At 42.3% G+C, this 18,065-nt stretch overlaps 1 protein-coding gene across 5 annotated transcripts in view; it reads left to right on the forward strand.

The window, feature by feature from the left end:
- ANK3 (ankyrin 3) overlaps positions 1–18,065 on the forward strand; it is a 671,415-nt gene that overhangs the window by 339,173 nt on the left and 314,177 nt on the right. The window lies entirely within an intron of this gene.

The raw sequence follows: 18,065 nt of genomic DNA on the forward strand, positions 1-18,065 counted from the left end.
AGCATTTTTATGTCTCTTTGTGAGAATTCCCAAGGGAAAGATAATCTTAATTCGCTCTGAGCAGTGATGCGTGTGCCTTGTAAATGACACGCAGATTTCATCCACATGTGCCTCTCCTCAGGGGTGATGGGGTATATTTTTAGTGCCTTTGCCGTTTTCTTCAGGGTTAGGATCTGGAAAAAGAGCCTCTCTGCCTTTTGTTACCTGGCAGATTTGACGAGATCGGGTTTGGAGGGCTACAGTTGCTTTGCTGCAAGGTGGTAAATATAGAACATTCCCCCTTCAATATTCTTGTAAATAAACTTCTTGACTGCATTTTTACAAAAGTACAGACTCAGAGTGCATGTTTCAAAGCCTTGCACAGCAGAGTTATGGAATTGCCATATTTGGCTAGGTTCTGGTCTAATTGTACCGTGCCAGGTTGTCTGTGGGTAGGTCACTGTTGAGTGCCCCCTCTCCACACATCTTTGCCCACTCCCACAGTGGTAAACTGGCTTCTAAGAACCATGGGGGAAGGTAGATGTGTTTGTATAAAGATACAACGTCACCGTTGCCTTTCCTACTCTGGAAACGTTGTTGGCTGAACCAGCCTTATGCAGCACAGTTTCCTGTGGTGATGACAGGCCTGCTGCCTTGGGGCCTGGGCCCCTGTTTGACTTGGAAGCAAAATCGGAAAGGAGTAAGGCAAAGGGAGCTTCTGGACTCACTGAACTGAAGCAAATGCTTTGTGGACCAAAGTGCTTTGTTATGAGTACAACAGTCTGTCCAGTGTAAATCTCTTAGCAACCAGAAGGGAACATGGAGAAATATCAATATCGTTATGTCAATGTGTAAGCAGATTTAAATGTTTTGTTCTCAGGACAATCACAGAGTTGATCCAGAAAGTGGCTCGGGGATAACACTTTCATTGCTGTTGCACTACTAGATTCGTGACATAGTACGATATGTATATTCCCTCTCAAAGATACATGTATTTCAGGAGATTTAAATATTCCCAGTCTAGTGATTTCAGGGACTACTTTCAAAATATAAAGTCAAGATCATGTGACTTTGAAGACATAATCTAGATTCTTTTTTCTGTTGTAAAGCATATCTACCACTTACTCTCTATAAAGTGAATTGTTTTGACTTGGGCTTTCCTTTCTCTTTTTGTTCCTAAAGATCCTAATTAAGGCCCGTGGGTTACTTTGCTCCGTATTATAGGTCCCATGTCGATTGGAAAAGCTGCTTTTATATACTTTGCAGGTTATTATGGGATTCATTGCTCTCGCTCATATGTAGAATATCCTGTAGGACCTTTTAATTACATCAAAGTAATAGTGAGTAGTCTCCTAAAATCACAAAATAAGAAAGCTTAAGAAAAACGTAAAGAATATCTAATTAAAAAAATAAGGAATTTGGTTCATGGTACCCATGCAGTTCAAGTCTGAGCAAGCTCAGGGTGAACCTTTCCTGATTCTCTCCATATGATGTGACATCACACAGTATGGGACATTACTAAGTATTATAATCAAATCATAATACGTGCATAAAATCAACACTGCATTCACATTTCATCAGTTTGTTTTTTTTTTTAAACCCACCTTTGGTCTGTTAAGAATGTTGATAGCCATGAATAAGTGATTACCAATCAAAAAAATAGGAAACTTCTAGGAATTTATAATGCCTTATATTTTAATAAGGATGTGTTTTATTCTTGCTGTAACAAGTTTATTGTCAAGAAAAAGATCTTTCTGTTGTTGAAGGATACACACCTGCATGGATGAACCCTTAATCTTTTTATCACCGGTTTTTCTGACTTAAAGCAAAAAAAAAAAAAAATGATAATAATAATCCCCAAATCTTTTCATGAGTATTTTGTTTAAAAGTTGCTTTTTATTACATTACGAATCTTCCTGATGCAGACTTTCCCATTGCTCTTTCCTGATAGATTTTCCCCTTCCCTCTCTTCTTCTCCTGATGGGCTGCTAAGGCTGGCCATGAGTAGCTGGCCTGCCTAAGGTAGATGTAGATGGAGGGTCTTTGGGTGTGTTCATATAGGCTCCATGCCCTGGCTGAGCAAGTTGCAGAGAGGAACTCTTTATATCCCTTGCACTGAGCAAGGTCCTGACCCATGGGTAGTGGTCAGAAGGTGACCTAAGCTACTACCATGGGTTAATGAGGGCTAGTCACAAATGCTCTCAGGCTCACACTTTCCTTATTGCCTCTGATGGGGAATTACCTACGTATTTTGCCTTCTCTCCGTGTAAACTGTAAAATACATTTCAGTATTGTGGGGTATTATGAGAATTGACCTTAACTTATTCAATAGTTTTCTTAATGTTCACCAGTATGCTTGTATATATTTATACACTCTACGGCAAAACAAATAACTTTAAGGTGATCTAAGGAAATGTACACTAAAAAAGGAAACATTCGTATATGTATCACTGACATAGGATAATATATATTATGTTATCCTATATATATATTATCCTATATATATCCTATATAGGGATACAGTGACAGTTAATTTTATGATTAATATCTTTTCTAATTATTGATGTCAGACTCCTACAGCTACTCAGTGGTAGAACAGGAATGAATATTCATCGCTTCATTTTTGGATTCATGCAGTTGGTCAGCAGACGTTTATTGCGTGACTTCTGTGGGTCTGGCATGGCATCCGGTGGTGGAGGCAAAGCTAAAGGAGCCAGAGAGGCAACAGTCTAGTAACTCTCTGTAGAGAGAAGAGAAAGATCCGAGCACCATTAAAACCCCTATGTAACACATGGAAAGGGAGCCACAGGAGCCCACAGGAAGACTCCCAGTTTAACCCAAATGGGCTCAGAGAAGGTTCTTGGAGAAGCTGAACCTTGGAGGAGGAGTGAGCAAGATAGGCAAGCAGGAGTCCCATGCCCAAAGTGGTGGAAGTAAGAGGGAACATTGGAGTGTGTGAGAAAAAACATACATAAGGAGCAAAGAGGACAGGCGTGTACAGCAGAAAAGGTAGCTGGAAAAGCAGCCCAAAGCCAGGTCCTGAAGACTTTGTCTGGGGCTGGAAATCACCCTCTTGAAGGAGAGGGACTCGAACCAACTTGAACGGTGGTGGTAGGCAGGGAAACCAACAGCTGCATGATCTAGAACCATCCCTCCGGTGGCTGTCCGGCGGGCTGGCCGTCCGGAAGTGCTGGTGGTGATTCAGGAGTGAGAGAGGCTGAGGGGCTGAACCAGGGCAGAGACTGTGACAGTGCAGAGGGGGTGTTGCATCCAAGAGATATTTAGGGGAAGACTCAACAGAACTTGGCAGTGGACTGGACGTAGGATGTGAGAGGGAGAGATCGGATTCTAGCGTAACTGCCAAGTTCCTGGCTTGAAGCGGAAGATGAATAATTAAATTTCCTGGATCCATGTCTTTTCTCCCAGGACATTTGTTGACCACTAAAAATGTACCAGGTAGGATTTTAAATTGCTTTGTAGGTGGAGGCTCACTTAATCTTTACACAACCCTACAAAGAAAGTATTTTTATCATCCCCATTTTACAAATGAGGAAACTGAGGCATGAGCCCATGAAGATGTTCCTGTACTGCTTAGTGGTACATTTAAGATTCCAGCATGGAACATCTAACTCTAGCTCGTGCTCTAACCTACAACACAAAACAGCATATGTAATTAATATTTTCACAGCTGTGTATCAAAATGGAATTGATTCAGAGAATCTTCTAAGCGATCAGCTACTTCCTAGACACTGGGAACCTCAAATAACCAGCATTATATCTCTAACTAACCCACTGCAGTATGAGCAGGGTGTCTGGTTTTCTTCTCCTCTGTTAATAGGCTTTTTAGAAAGATTTATTTATTTGAGAGATGGGGAGGGGAGAGCACGAACAGGGGAAGGGGCACAGGAAGAGGGGAAGAGAGAGAATGTCCAGAAGACACCCTGCTGAGCATGGAGCCTGACATGGAGCTCAGTCCCACGACCCATGACCGTGCAATCACGACCTGAGCCAAAATCAAGAGTCAGTTGCTTGACCGACAGAGCTACCCAGGTGCCCCCCATCTCTGCAGTAGATTTTAGTGTTTTATCTGAATAATTTCTTTTTTAAATTTTGAAAATAAATGGACAGTCACCAACACCAGGACTTCACATCCTCAAAGACATGTTGCTATAGTCTCGTGGTGTCTTAGGTGCTTACTGTGTACCCAGTGATGTGCGGTGTGAGTGCTATGGATTGTTCTACTATTTTTTCCTCACAGCTTCTTTATGAGACTTCTTTATGAGACATCCCCATTTTTTAAATAGCTAAATGAAGACTTAAAGAGAATAAAGAACTTGCCTGTGGTCATATGGCTCATACCTGTTGGGTCTACACTTAATCTTGGGTCATAGGCCCCATTTGGAATATGTATTTAACCACTGGGTTTATTGTTTTGTTTTTTATAAGATTTTATTTATTTATTTGAAAGAGAGAGACACAGTGAGAGAGGGGACACAGAAGAGGGAATGGGAGAGGGAGAAGCAGAGCAGGGAGCCTGATGTGGGGCTCAATCCCAGGCCCCTGCGATCATGACCTGAGCCAAAGACAGACATATAATGACTGAGCTGCCCAGGTGCCCCACCACTGGGTTTATTGTAATAAAAATCTGGTGGTCTCTTTTAGGATTGAAACAATGCAGAGATTTGAGAACGAATTTCAGGAGACATAAACAATTGAGTATTATTTCTTGCTATAGATGCTTGGTGCTTCCTGACACTTACAGACCTTCTCAATGCCTAGTTTCCTATGCAGCTATGGCACCCATGATGCCAGGCAGGGGGAGGTTTGGGACTAAAGTGACGGGACTTTTGAGGGAGAGGATTGTGTGGACCTGTATTAGATAAAGGGAGCCTACTCTGTTTCCTGCTTTGCTGAGTATGTGGACTCCAGATGTGTACAGAGTCTAATTTGTCTGTCAGCATCCTTGATATTCTGCACTATAATCATGAGCTCCCATGAGACTGTGAGCCCCTTGAGGGCATCTACTACCAAACTGGGGCTTGTGGAGTAGGTAGTGGATGGGAGGGAGGTGGACAGATGAGAGGTGGTATCACGCAGTGACTAAGAGCATGGACTGTAGAGTAAGAGTGTCTGAGTTCAGGTGCTAGGACTGGTAGCTAGTCTGACCTTGGGGAAGTTATTTAACCTTTCAGTTCCCCAGTCTTTTCACCTGCAAAATGAATATAAAAATAGTACATACTTCTGTCACAGGGTTGCAATGAGAGTTCAGTGAATTAGGATTAGAATGGTGCTTGGCCGAAGCAAGGGCCATATAGTTGTAGTTGTTGCTTTTGTTATTGATTCTCATAAGGAACAGAAGAGTGAATGGACTGTTTCCAACCCGAGCCTTTAGAGATTGTGCCAAGTCATTTCACTGAAACCAGGCAGGTCAGCTCCCTAGGAGCACAAGCAGCTGCTGCCCCATCTCCACGCTTCCTCCATGTGGAAGAGGATGGATGGAACTCATAGAAAAGTTGTAAGCCTTTGTCCTTTCACATTACGTGACATTTAGGAATAAGGAAACAATTGAATAAAACGTGTCTGCTGATTGGTTCTCTATTCCTATCATGATACATTTTTTAATTCTCAAAGTCATATGTTCATTAAAAAAAAAACTTAACCTTTCTTGTTCTTGATCAATTACCATTATAATCAGTGCAAGATCATGTTAGTCTAAATTATACATTTATTAATGTCTGAATATGTTATTTAAGATGTTGTTAGTTTCATCAGCAACATTCTGTAGCTATTGAACTGTTTCTTCATACTCTTCAGGTTCGTGGTCTTTTCTGTCTCTTGATTTGCCTTTGACAAGGTAGAGTCCTGTGTGTATGTGTGTTCTGTTGAAACTCAATATGGAAAAAGGTTTATTTTCAATAGGTATGCTTGTGGATAGAGAGGATTTGGTAGTGCTTCTATAATTTTTGTAGTTATATTATTAGAAAAAAAATTCATCAACCATAACACATTTTGCCAGTATCCATTCATTTAATAAAAATGTACTGTATACCTACATTGTGCCTGTCACCCTGCTGGGGACTGGTAATATAAAGGACCTGTAGGCCCATCTAAATACTCTTTTTTTTTTTTTATATTTTATTTATTTATTTAAGAGAGAAAGAGAGCATGAGAGGGAGGAAGGGGAAAGGGTGGGAGAGAAGCAGTCTCTCAGCAGGGAGCCTGACGGGAGGGGGGGGAATCCCAGGACCTTGGGACCATGACCTGAGCCGAAGGCAGATGCTTAACCAACTAAGCCACCCAGGCACCCCTACCTGCTTTTTTTTTTCCTTTTCTTTTTAAGTATTTTATTTATTTACTTGACAGAGAGAGCACAAGTATGCAGAGAGGCAGGCAGGGGGGGGGGAAGCAGGCTCCCTGCTGAGCAGAGAGCCTGATGTGGGGCTCCATCCCAGGACCCCAAGATCACGACCTGAGCCAAAGGCAGAGGCTCAACCCACTGAGCCACCCAGGCACCCCTAACATATATTATTTGCCCCAGTGGTACAAGTCTGGAATAATCCATCTTACACACTTCACAGCACTCACCGTAACACATACCCTCCCCGATGTTCGTAACCCAGCCACCCTATCCCTACCCCCTGCCCCTGGCAACCCTCAGTTTCTTTGGTGAGATTAAGAGTCTCTGATGGTTTGTCTCCCTCCTGCTCTTTTATATTCTGCTTGAACTCCACGACGCAGGTAGGGATGAAGGACTAGAGGAAAATAAAGTGGATTCTGGGAGGGCTGGGCTATGCTAACACTGTGCCAGAGTGTTATCCACATATTTCGAGGCTTTAGCCTGAGCTGAAGTTTGCTATGTAACTTGCCTTGGTCACAGAAATAACTGGTCTTGGAATCAAGCTCTGCATGGTTCTAAGTCCTTGCTTGGGCTATCAGAACCTTTGTAGGATAGATTTTTTTTTTTTTAAAGATTTATTTATTTGACAGAGAGAAATCACAACTAGACAGAGAGGAAGCCAGAGAGAGAGAGGGAAGCAGGCTCCCTGCTGAGCAGAGAGCCCGATGCGGGACTCGATCCCAGGACCCTGAGATCATGACCTGAGCCGAAGGCAGCGGCTTAATCCACTGAGCCACCCAGGCGCCCCGGATAGATTTTTTTAAAGCAAAGTTCTTACTAATACACATCTGCGGTGCATTCTTATGTGGGGACAAGAATAATCACTGTGGGAATGTTAAAAGTTATTTAGTAGCTGAAATTTATAAATTATTTATCTTTCACTGCAAAATGTATATATTGTCTAAATCATTACACTTAAATTAGTGTGCATTTGAATTAGTACGTATTTATTTTAAAGATTGTATTTATTTATTTAAGAGAGATAGATACAGTGAAAGACAGATCAGGAGCAGAGGGGAAGGGTAAAGGGGGAAGCAGGCTTCCTGTTGAGCAAGGAGCCCGACACGGGGCCAGATCCCAGGACCCTGAGCTGAAGTCAGACACTCAACTGACTGAGCCACCCAGGTGCCTTAAATTAGTGTGCATTTAAAATAAGAGGAATCCAGTCATTGAAACAAAGAATTGTTCACTTCTGTCAATTGATGAATACGTTAAACTTTGACTCATGATGTCTAAATACTATGTCACACTGTCAGTTGTATAATCCAAATAGTATCCTAATGAAAATACTTGCATGGGGCACCTGGGTGGCTCAGTGGGTTGGGGCCTCTGCCTTCAGCTTGGATCATGATCCCGGGGTCCTGGGATCAAGCCCCGTGTCGGGCTCTTTGCTCGGTGAGGAACCTGCTTCCCTTCCTCTCTCTCCCTCTGCCTGCTTCTCTAACTACTTGTGATCTCTGTCTGTCAAATAAAAAAAAAAAAAAGAAAGAAAAAAGAAAAGAAAAGAAAAGAAAATACTTGCATAGAAAGGTAACATTTGAAAACAAGGAGTCTGCTGTAGTTTTACCCAGGCTGTGGTGTTTCTAGTTTGTCTAAGTTAAAAGAGGAAGAATCGAAAGCAAATTAATAGAAACGAACCCAGACCTTTTACATAGAGTTCAGATTTTTTCTGGTGCTTATCCCCTTCATTGAAGATTATGCTGTCCTGGACCCAAAGTGGGATCATGAAAAGAACAGCCCATTATTGTCAAATCTAGGAGCTGCCTGTAAAATGTATAGATTTCAATTTAGATTTAGTTGGGTCCAGTAAATTATTTCTCAGTTATAGGTGACTTTTTACAAATTAGGATCATATCACCAGTTCTGTCTGAATTTACATGAAGCTCATTAGAATGGATAGAGACTAACATTCTTACATCCCAGCTCCATAGCTTGCCCTTTGGCAGAATGAAAGCCAACCAGTACCATCACCATGGGAGAGGAGGGGTAAGTGGACTGTGTGGAAAAGAATGGGAACAGAGAATGTGTCCATAGAGGGTTGGAAGTAAGTCCAATTGGAAGCCAGTGACACTAAAATGTTCATAAGCTATATGCATGTATCCCCTAAAACTTTGTAGTTTCAATACTACCAACAGCATTATTTTATCGTAGTGAAGTACAGTTTTCTAAGAGGCCTATGCAATTGAAGAGGGTAGGAAAATACGGTAAATTTTGTTAAGTAGAGGATTAAAAACAATAGAGCAGTTAAGCAATAAGGAGAAAGTTGTGGGGAGGGGTAAGGGTTACAAGCCACAGTGATGGAAAGAATGAGCTTTGGGCCTCGGTAAGAATTCGTATCACAGGTGCCACTCATTAGCTCTGTGGCCCTGAACTAAATTTCTTTGGGTTTCAGTTTCCACATTGTTCAAACCAGGATGTTAGTCCTTTACTTGTGTACATACTGTAAAGAGTAGAAATGCTGTAAAGACGTTTTGCCAGGTTCCTGGCATAAAGGGAGAAGTTAGCAAGGGCTTCCAACCTCCCTTCCGTGGAGCAGGGGCTCTCCCATGTCAACCGGTGACCGGAGCCAAGAAGCAAACGGACGAGCTGAGGAAATGAGGAAATGCTTTCAAGGACTTTTATACCTAGCAAGCACTCAGGAAAGTATTTGATGGATGAAATTTTACTAATAAACTGGTATCCTCAAAAAGTCATTTGAGCCTCGCAGTTCAGTTCTTTGCAGACTTTTTTTTTTTTTTTACAGCCCTCAGGGAATTAAATCTGTCATTTTGAGAAATCCTTCCAAAGACTCACATGTTAAATACATTTTTCCATTCATTAACACTATTATTAATTAGCTTCTCTCAGTAGTTCAGTGCTAGGCTAGGTAGATATTAGAGAAAGCTTAAGAATCATACGTACAGATAGAGGAAGTATCAGATGAATTCTTTGAACAAACGAACATTATTTTGCAGACTTGAGCATAAATGTTGAAATATTTAGGGGGAAGAAAAGTATTTGACGGGGGCTGAATGAAAGCAATTTTCCCTGGGTAGTTTATGTATTTATTGAAACAAAACCATTAGCTATGCAATACGTCTATAAGATCTCTACATTTCAATACCAATCAGCTCTTCACCCCCACTAGCTACTGTGGCCCCCAGAGGTATAGCACAGTTTCAGGGTCGTTGGGGACCTAGGGAAGAGTGAATGATCTGGCCAATGTGGAATTATCACTGTATGTACCTGGTTTCAGATGTCAGAGCGTTCTGTGGACTGTCTTCCTTCCCAGTGCACCCCCTTCTCTCTCCATCTCGCAGACTGCCACTTCTGACGGCCTCGGCAGTTTGCAATCAAACACAGCATGTTAGCCTGCCCTGGACCAAATCGGCCCGTGTCGGTAACTGCCACTTAGAATTACTAGTGTGTTCAGACACCTCTCTTCACCCTAAGCCGAAGAGAAAAAACGGAACCTGAAACCTGGACATCTCTCATTAGACATTTTTGTGGTAGACTCTCAGCGATTTTTCACTTTTCAGAGCAGGGCAGTACAGAGCAATACCTAACAGCAGAAGTATATGGAGAGGAGTTTACCTTTTCTTTTCTTTCTTTTATTGAGCTGTAAATTATTGAGGAACTAGAATGGGCCAGGCACTCTCTGGAATGATTTCAGGAGATTATGACTCTGCTTCATTTTCCTTTTCTTTCTTTCTCTCACTCTCTCTCTTTTTTTTTTTTTTAAAGATTTTACCCATCCATTTGACAGAGAGAGATCACAAGCAGGCAGAGAGGCAGGCAGAGAGAGAGAGGAGGAAGCAGGCTCCCCATGGAGCAGAGCCTGACATGGGGCTGGATCCTAAGACCCTGGGATCTTGACCTGAGACAAAGGCAGAGGCTTTAACCCACTGAGCCACCCAGGCACCGCTCTGCTTCATTTTCATGCATGTGTGGTATTATCCTAGTTCTCTGGATTACAGAAGGCCCATTCTTGAACATTTCAGCAAGCCCAAAGTTGCATGGTTAGTAAGAGTAAATCTGGCGTTCAGACCCAGGTAGGTCTGATTGTCCCATCCTTGTGCTTATTACTTACTCACCTCTCACCCCCCCCCCCATTCCCTATCAGATGTGGATCACTTCCAACACACCACTGAGAGCACCATTTTCCCAGAACACTGGGCTCCATGAGATGACTTTTTCCTGGACCATGAGATGCTAGCCCCCCGCCCCAAAGAAAAGGACACAGTGGGGGGGATAATTATGTATAAATAATTTGATTTTCACATCATACATTTACTTGAAACGCAGCCTACCTCAACAGAATCATAGTTATATTAATGGTAAAATAAATGTGAATACAGTTCATTCCCAAAATGTTTGTATTTTTTGAAGGTAAACGGCGAAATCATTTTGTGTTGGCTGATGTTGTGGTTTTTGAAATCAGTATATTCCCAGTGTGTTGTGTTTCATGCTTACTGTTTTTATAAGATAGCTGTTGAAGAAGCTGGTTTTAAAGAACTCACTCAGGGACTCAAAGCAGACTTACTTTCAGAGGCTAAATTAGAATTAAAAAATAATTTGTAGAATGGTAAGAAGTTAGCACTAACGTTAGAAAAGCAAACAAACACACAGAAACCCTTCTTGAGCTGATGGCACTGACAAATGTTGGAAGTGAGTCACTGTGGGCACTGCCAGGTTCTCAGCGAGGGGAGCAAAGACCTCTGTGGCCTTCCAAGTGATACTCTTTCTTTATCTATTTCCTTGACAGGAAGGGCAATGAGTAAAAAGCTCAAATTTGGGAACGGGAGTAGGCAAAAATTGAAATCTCAAAAAAATGGATTGATTATTTGAAAAAGATGACTTTAGGCTTTACTAGCACACTTGAGTTTGAATCAATAGGGACCCTAATTGCAAAGTTAGGCTCCATTTACAGTAAAATAATTGGCAGGTGCGAAAGGCTGTTCTCTCGGTTAATACTTCGTGAGCCTCTGAGTTAGATGGCTTTATTCTCCTTTTCTAGATGAGCAGATTGAGACTCTGAAACCAAATTTAACAGTAACCGTGAACAGACAGAGGCAGAATTTGAACCCCCTTCCCCCTTTCACTATTCTGTTTATAGATTATTCACTGTTCATGTTAGATTCTTACATTTGGAGAAAGCTTTTACTTACATTTTTCATTATTTTCTAATCAGTATTTAAATCATTTTTATGCTTCCCCATTACCAGTGTTATTGTTCATTTGTTTTATGTACAAATATTAGATACAAAGTGCTTTTTAAGTAATGATGCATGACTTCAACCTGTATTTTTATCTTCAGATGTTACATGGGGACGTTAAATATTACTGCAAAGCACAGAGCAATTTTGAATCAGGTAGAAACATCATAATTGACTTCAGTACTGTGGATTTACCATTGTTTAGGGAAGCAGCTGTTGTCAAAGCCATAATCATGAACAATGCATTTTGTTTTCTGTTAGTCCCCAAAATGCCCAGTCTCGTCATTCCTAGCACATTCTTATGACCTAGCTGCTTAGGGGTGAATGAGAGAGAATGTGCCAGAAGGTTCTGAGGTCACCCAAATCCTCACACCATCCTCTGTTCCCCTCTGCCTCTTCTGTAAAGATGTGCTGTCCCTCTGTGCAGTGGTTGGTCACTGCAACCTGATTCAGTTAACATAATGAGTGTATTTACTTAGCTCTGTCAACACTCAAAATACGTTCGCCTGCCTTGAAATAAGAAGATAATCATATTGATGTTGAAAAATGCTGGAGGCTGTAAATTTTTTCCTTTGAAGAATGGCCATTGTTAAGGATCCCTGCCTCACTCTACCTCTTCAGCGGGAATCATTCTTCGCCATCTAAAAATAAATGGTTTTATGGTACACATTCGTTCTAGCCACATTTATTCCAAAGAGAATTAATATATTAATACCGGTGATCCAGGCATATGAATCTCACACATTCACTCGTCTTCATTAGTGTGGAATTAACGAGCCTGGTAATCCTCCCCAATTCTAGTCAAAAGGTTTGGAATGTACCGCATCTCCGCTGATATTAGGTGCTTGAGGGGGACCACGGATACATCAAAACAGGTATTTTCCCTGCCGCCTGTGTTGTGACCGGGCTAACAGGAGTCTGGTCTTCCGCAGATGCTCAGCGTGCTTAATTTAAGGCAGTCTCACTTCTTCCCACTCCGCCGTGTGTGGATCCAGTTCCTGGGCTTTGTCAGAGCTCTCCACTGGAAAGCTTGTCTCCACCGGTTGGTTGTAACTTGATTTTACATAACATGTTTCAGTGGATTTTCTATGGGATCAGATTAAAATAATTACATAGCCACCCATTTGGCATCTGATAGGCATTATCTTTTTGTTTTCTGGTGGATTAGTTAGGGTTTTGTTTGCAGTGTCGGGAAGGGAGAGTGTTCTTAGGTGCATTTGGCATTCTCGGCTTTGACCTGCTTTCCTCGAGCTGCTTTGCAGCTTTAGCAGGACCTAAATTATTAATGCGATCTGCGCTGTATCTGCATATACGGCTTAATCCAGCCTTTTTTCTTTTTTTAAAGTGCTGCTGGGGATCTCTGAAATTATAGGAAAATTGATTTTTGAAGGGTGCGTGGAATGAGGAATGGGTCTGGGTGTGAGCCCTGGAGTCGTGGAGGCTTGGGTTTGAGTCTCCTCACTGTCCCTTCTTTACTGCGTGGTCTTCAGTCGGTTACTTAACCTCTCTGAGCCTCTGTGCCCTCATCCACAATAACACCCAAGTGCAAAGAGATGTTGTGAAGACAAAATTAAATTGAACATGAAGTGCCTGGCACAGGGCAGTGATTCAACCAATGTTAATTCCTCCCACTTCCCTGCTCTTTTCCTCTTCCCCTCGTCCACTTGGAAGAAATGAGTTTATTTTATGCTGAGTTTATTTAGGGAGAGTTGTCAGTTAAAATGAGGAAAGTAAATTCACTGAAGGTCATTCCAAGCAGTGTAAAAAGTAAATAAATGCATGTGTGTATGTGGAGAAAAAGACATATTTATGTAAAATACAATATTAAGAATTATACATACATGTGCATATGTATGTATGTGTGTATGTATATATTGGATATATTCCAAATATTTATTATTTGTATATATTCTACATAAGGTGGCTAAATCCAAAGCCAAATTGTGATTACTTTCTAATTAGAAAGAAATGGGGTTTCTGGAGAGAACAGTGAATGTGGTGGCGGGTGTCTAAGAACACTTGGGTTCTGGGCAGGTGCGAAGGCTTGGCCAGGATGGCTCAGTGTGGCTCCGGCTCCTTCCGCAGCAGCGCCCGCCTCCAATGCAGGTGTCTCCGCAGCTTTTCTACACTGAGTGAGAAGCCAGTCCTTTTCCCCCTGGGTACACCTTAATGGATTTACCTCTATGTTAAAGGTCTCCCTCTGGCAGCTGCTCGTTGGCTCCCAGAGTGAACTCTACTTGGAGGAAGCTAGTCAGCGAAAATTCCGTTTCGGCGGCTCTCAGAGAGGGCTTCAGAGACCGTCTGTGACACGTGTTTCCTCGGGACGATTGCACAGAAGTAGACAAAACGTGGGCAGATAGGTGTGCTTGCTAAATATTACCGTCCAATCAGAGAAGACTTCTTCTCGAGCGTTTGACAGCATTTAATACCTGTTTGCCACCTCTATCCCCTGCTTGATTACTTGTCATATCCCAGGGCATTCTGGCAGTCCTCTTACCTTTGTCCTTCCCACCATGTGAATAATTGATGTACATTGTAGACGCGGCATGCCACGCAGGGAGGCTAAGGTCACCCAGAGAAAGCATTACTGTTACCATTTTGAAATAGGTTTTTCCAGTATTTTTCGAAGCATGCATATACTTAATGTCTTTTTCGCTTGCCTTCTGTTTTCTTCCTTTCTTTCTATTTCCTCTTCTTCCCCCACCCCCAAATTAATGGAGATAATGGTGTCACCTCCTCTTTTTTTGCCTCATTTTTCCCATGAAACAATATAATTTGAACATTATGTTTATGTCAGTAAGTATAATTTTGTAAGGTTTTTAATGGGTCTGTGGTATTCCGCTTTATGGATGAACCAAAATGTATCCAACGAATATCTTATTTTGCATATTTGGTTCCTTCCCAATTTTGTTATTGTGAAAAGTGGTGCAAAGGACATTAGGACTTCATCTTTTCCACACCTGAAGGGTTCTCACTTTCTGCTCTCCTTATTTCTGGAAACTCCTTAGCCGAGCACTCTTGGTCCTTCATTCTGAAGTCAGAGCCCCGTGCACCACTTCGTTTTCCACAAGTACACTAGTTGATCTTACTTGTCTTTGGAGGGATGGCCTTTCCGTTTCCCAGAGCACACACACCCCGCTATCGCACCACGGGCTTGGTGCTTGGCTGACAACAGGACCCACCCTCCCCCATTCTCCTCCTGCTGGAGGTCGTTTCTTTCCTCTTATCTGCTATAACTCTTTGTATTTCTTAGTAACCCATATGGAGCTATAGTCCTTTGTGTATGAAGGTCTCTAGATGAAAAAAGTCCTAAGTCTTGATTTCAGATGAGATCGGGCGCGTTCAGGGTGGTATGGCTGTAGACTCCTAAGTCTCGATTTTGAATCTTGGCATGGCCCCTAAGTTTGATCCTTCAGCTGCTCTTTCCTCGGCTGTTACTTGTTGAGGACCCTGACACGGTGCGTGGTGAGGCTCCAGCGGTTCCTTTGTGCTCATTCTGGACCACTGATTCCTTGGAGCAGGCTTACTCCCAATTCCTCATGTGTCTTCTTCCAGGCCCCCTCGGCTCTGTCCTGTTCAAGGTATAAATGGCAGTAGTCACACAGCTCTCCACCCAGGGTTCCGTGCTTTTTCTCCAGATTGTTGGAGGCTTGTGGCTCTCAACTGGCAAGAGAAGAGGCTCTGCCTTATATACCAGGGGTGGGAGGGGGGGTGGGGGGAGATGTCGGTGTGAGTAGCAGGCCTTCATTGTCCGGGGATGGGGTATTTCCCAGGATAGGACACTTTTAGTGATAAAACTGGGACAACCCTAAGGGCATGTTAGAACTGGTGGCTTGTGGTGGGGCTAGGGCAGATCACAGAGCAAGGAAGAGGTCCTCTGTACTCCCTGCTTCTAAAACTCTCTCGGCTTTGCTAACTTTGAGGGGCTTGTCTTCCATCCCTGATTATGAGGATGGTCCTCCTCCAGGAGTCTGTTACCCATTTTTACAATTTCCTGTGTCATCAGTGGGTGTTACTTCTTCCTAAATATTTCTCTTCTCTCTCAAGCATTCAAGCACAGTGGACCCTTCTGCATGCCAAGCCATAGCGCGTATAGGGAAGTACTCAACACCCAGCTTTGGGCCACTCCCGCTTTCATTATATAGGGTCTCATCTAGGACCCGGATGCTTTTGCTTTACTTTTGTTTCATGGGCTCTTCAACGCCTTGGATCAAGTGTTTTACTTCTTATTTTTTTCTTTTTTTAACATCTTTTGTTTAAATTTATTTTTACCACCACTCAAATTTAAATTATACAGTACATACAGGGATTTTTGTTTTTGTTGTTAGTTTTATACATTCTTTAGATTTTGGGAACATAGCTCAGGGCAAAGGAAAGAGTTAAAATAAAGGCAAGGTGATAAAAACCCTACCACTGTCACCTTATTTTTATCATTCCCAACTTGGACTTGCCAAAGCTGTCTCCTCCACCCATGCCACCTGAACCAAGGGACGGAGACATCAGCCTTTAACCCCATCTCTCCCTGGGAGAAGTCCCTAGACTGGGTGCCTCCTTCCACCAGGTCGTGGGGGATTAGACACAATAAAGAACTTTGCTACCCTCCAGCCTCGTTCTCATTTAGTTTCTCATGTCCTCATCAGAAGGAACCTGCCATTATTTTATAAGAAAATGTTTTGATGCAGGCTACCACAAAGCTACATAACTACGGTGTTGTATGTGCAAGAGAGTCACGTTTTACTTAAATTTACATGATTGAGATAACAAACATGACTTCAGACTGTTTGACAGTGCTACCTAGGTAAGAAAAAAAAGAACCAACTTATCCTGTCCCCACTTTCATACCAGTCACTCAACTTGTATTTAATGGATTAGTAGTGACATTTATGGACTACAGATTAAAACAGGATTCAGTTACTTTATTAGGATGAGTCCATGAATAATTTCATTCAGTGAAAAGAAGAGCTACTGTAGAAGTCTGAATAGGACTTACGTAAAGGACAGCCACATCAGTTTTGAAGGGCAGAGTTGTGTGGAAAATCCCCACAGAGTGTCTAGCGTCGTGGAATCTTAGAGGTGGAAGGGACCTTCGAGGTCACGGAGGCAGGGTCCCTGCAGAGCCTGCCTGTCCTTGAGGATGGCTCTGTGACTTGCTTGTCAGACTCTGCTTAGGAATCGCCTATGACTGGAAACGTCCTACCTCTAAACATAGTCCACCCCATTTCTGGACAGTTCTAATTGTTAGAATGTGTGCTCTTATTTTGAGCCTCAATCTCGCACCTTGCTCTGTCCACCCATATGCCGGTTATTTATATAGAGGAAGATAGTGATGTGTTGGTGCCATGTCTTCTCTTCCAGGCAAATGTGCTCTTTATTTCCTCAGCAGGTCCTCATGAGATGTGGTGGCAAAACCCCATTCTTCCGCCAGGAGCCATCATGTGCCACCCCAAGTTGACAGTCTTCTGCATGGAGACTGTCCAGCTCATGCTGTGTTGACACAGCTCAGCCTCCACGGTGGCCTCTCTTTGTAAAAGAGGCCAAGGTTACAGTCATTTTAGGGAGAAGACAATTGAGCGTCTGTAGAGCCCCTTTTCATGGGAACTTTGTTTCTGTTCTGCACGTGGGTTTTCTCCTTGCTCTTTCACTTGTCGCTTTGTCTCTCTGTTGGCTTTGAAATACATACGTCTGACTGAAGCGCGAATACGCAGGGACTTTATAAACAGCAGCTAAGTACAGATTTATAAAGATACAAAAGCCCTGTACCCATCAATACTTCATCTTCTGTATTTGCCATTGTCTGGTCTCCCATTGCTCTAGCCCTCAGACTCAGAAATTATTTTTCAAGTCATTAGTAAGTATCAACCACACATCCTGCATGGTCCTTTCTCTCTCTTTTACTTGGCTTCGGCCCGCCTCTTCTTGTTTCTGCTTTCTTCTTTTTTTCACTAGAATTCACTTAGACCAGATGAAGATAGTTCAATATCCGCTAGATACAAGAGAGGAACAAATAATGTGACGCGTTAAGCTTTATCACAGGTTGATTTTTCATATTTCAGGTTAAGCGATTTAATAGGTAAATTGTTGGCTTCTTAGAGACTTTATGGACTGACTCCTTAGACACTGAAGTTAGGTGAAACTATTTTGATGGGAAAATTAGCCAAATTAATTTGGGTGTAAAAGTAAAAAGTTCTGAAATATTTGTGTAGTTCAGTGACTAGGAAATACATATTGTTTTGATTCAATAGCACTTTAGGTCAACAAATATTTATATGCTTTAGAAATCCACTTCTAGACTTTGGGAACTGATAGTTTAGTGAGGGAGACGGACAAGTTGGAAAGAATTAAGATAGTCTTACAGTTGATACAGAAAGTATATAAAGTGAGATGGAGGCCATGTGAGAGGGCACGGCTACGGGGAAGAGGGTAGGGAGAGGTGGCCATTGAAGCTGGGTCTCTACACCGATAATGTGAGCCCAGTTAGAAAACTTGTAGAAAGA

Source organism: Mustela putorius, unplaced genomic scaffold (genome assembly GCF_011764305.1).
Source record: "Mustela putorius furo isolate JIRA1106 unplaced genomic scaffold, ASM1176430v1.1 tig00003949_pilon_pilon_pilon, whole genome shotgun sequence".
Taxonomy (NCBI): Eukaryota; Metazoa; Chordata; class Mammalia; order Carnivora; family Mustelidae; genus Mustela; species Mustela putorius.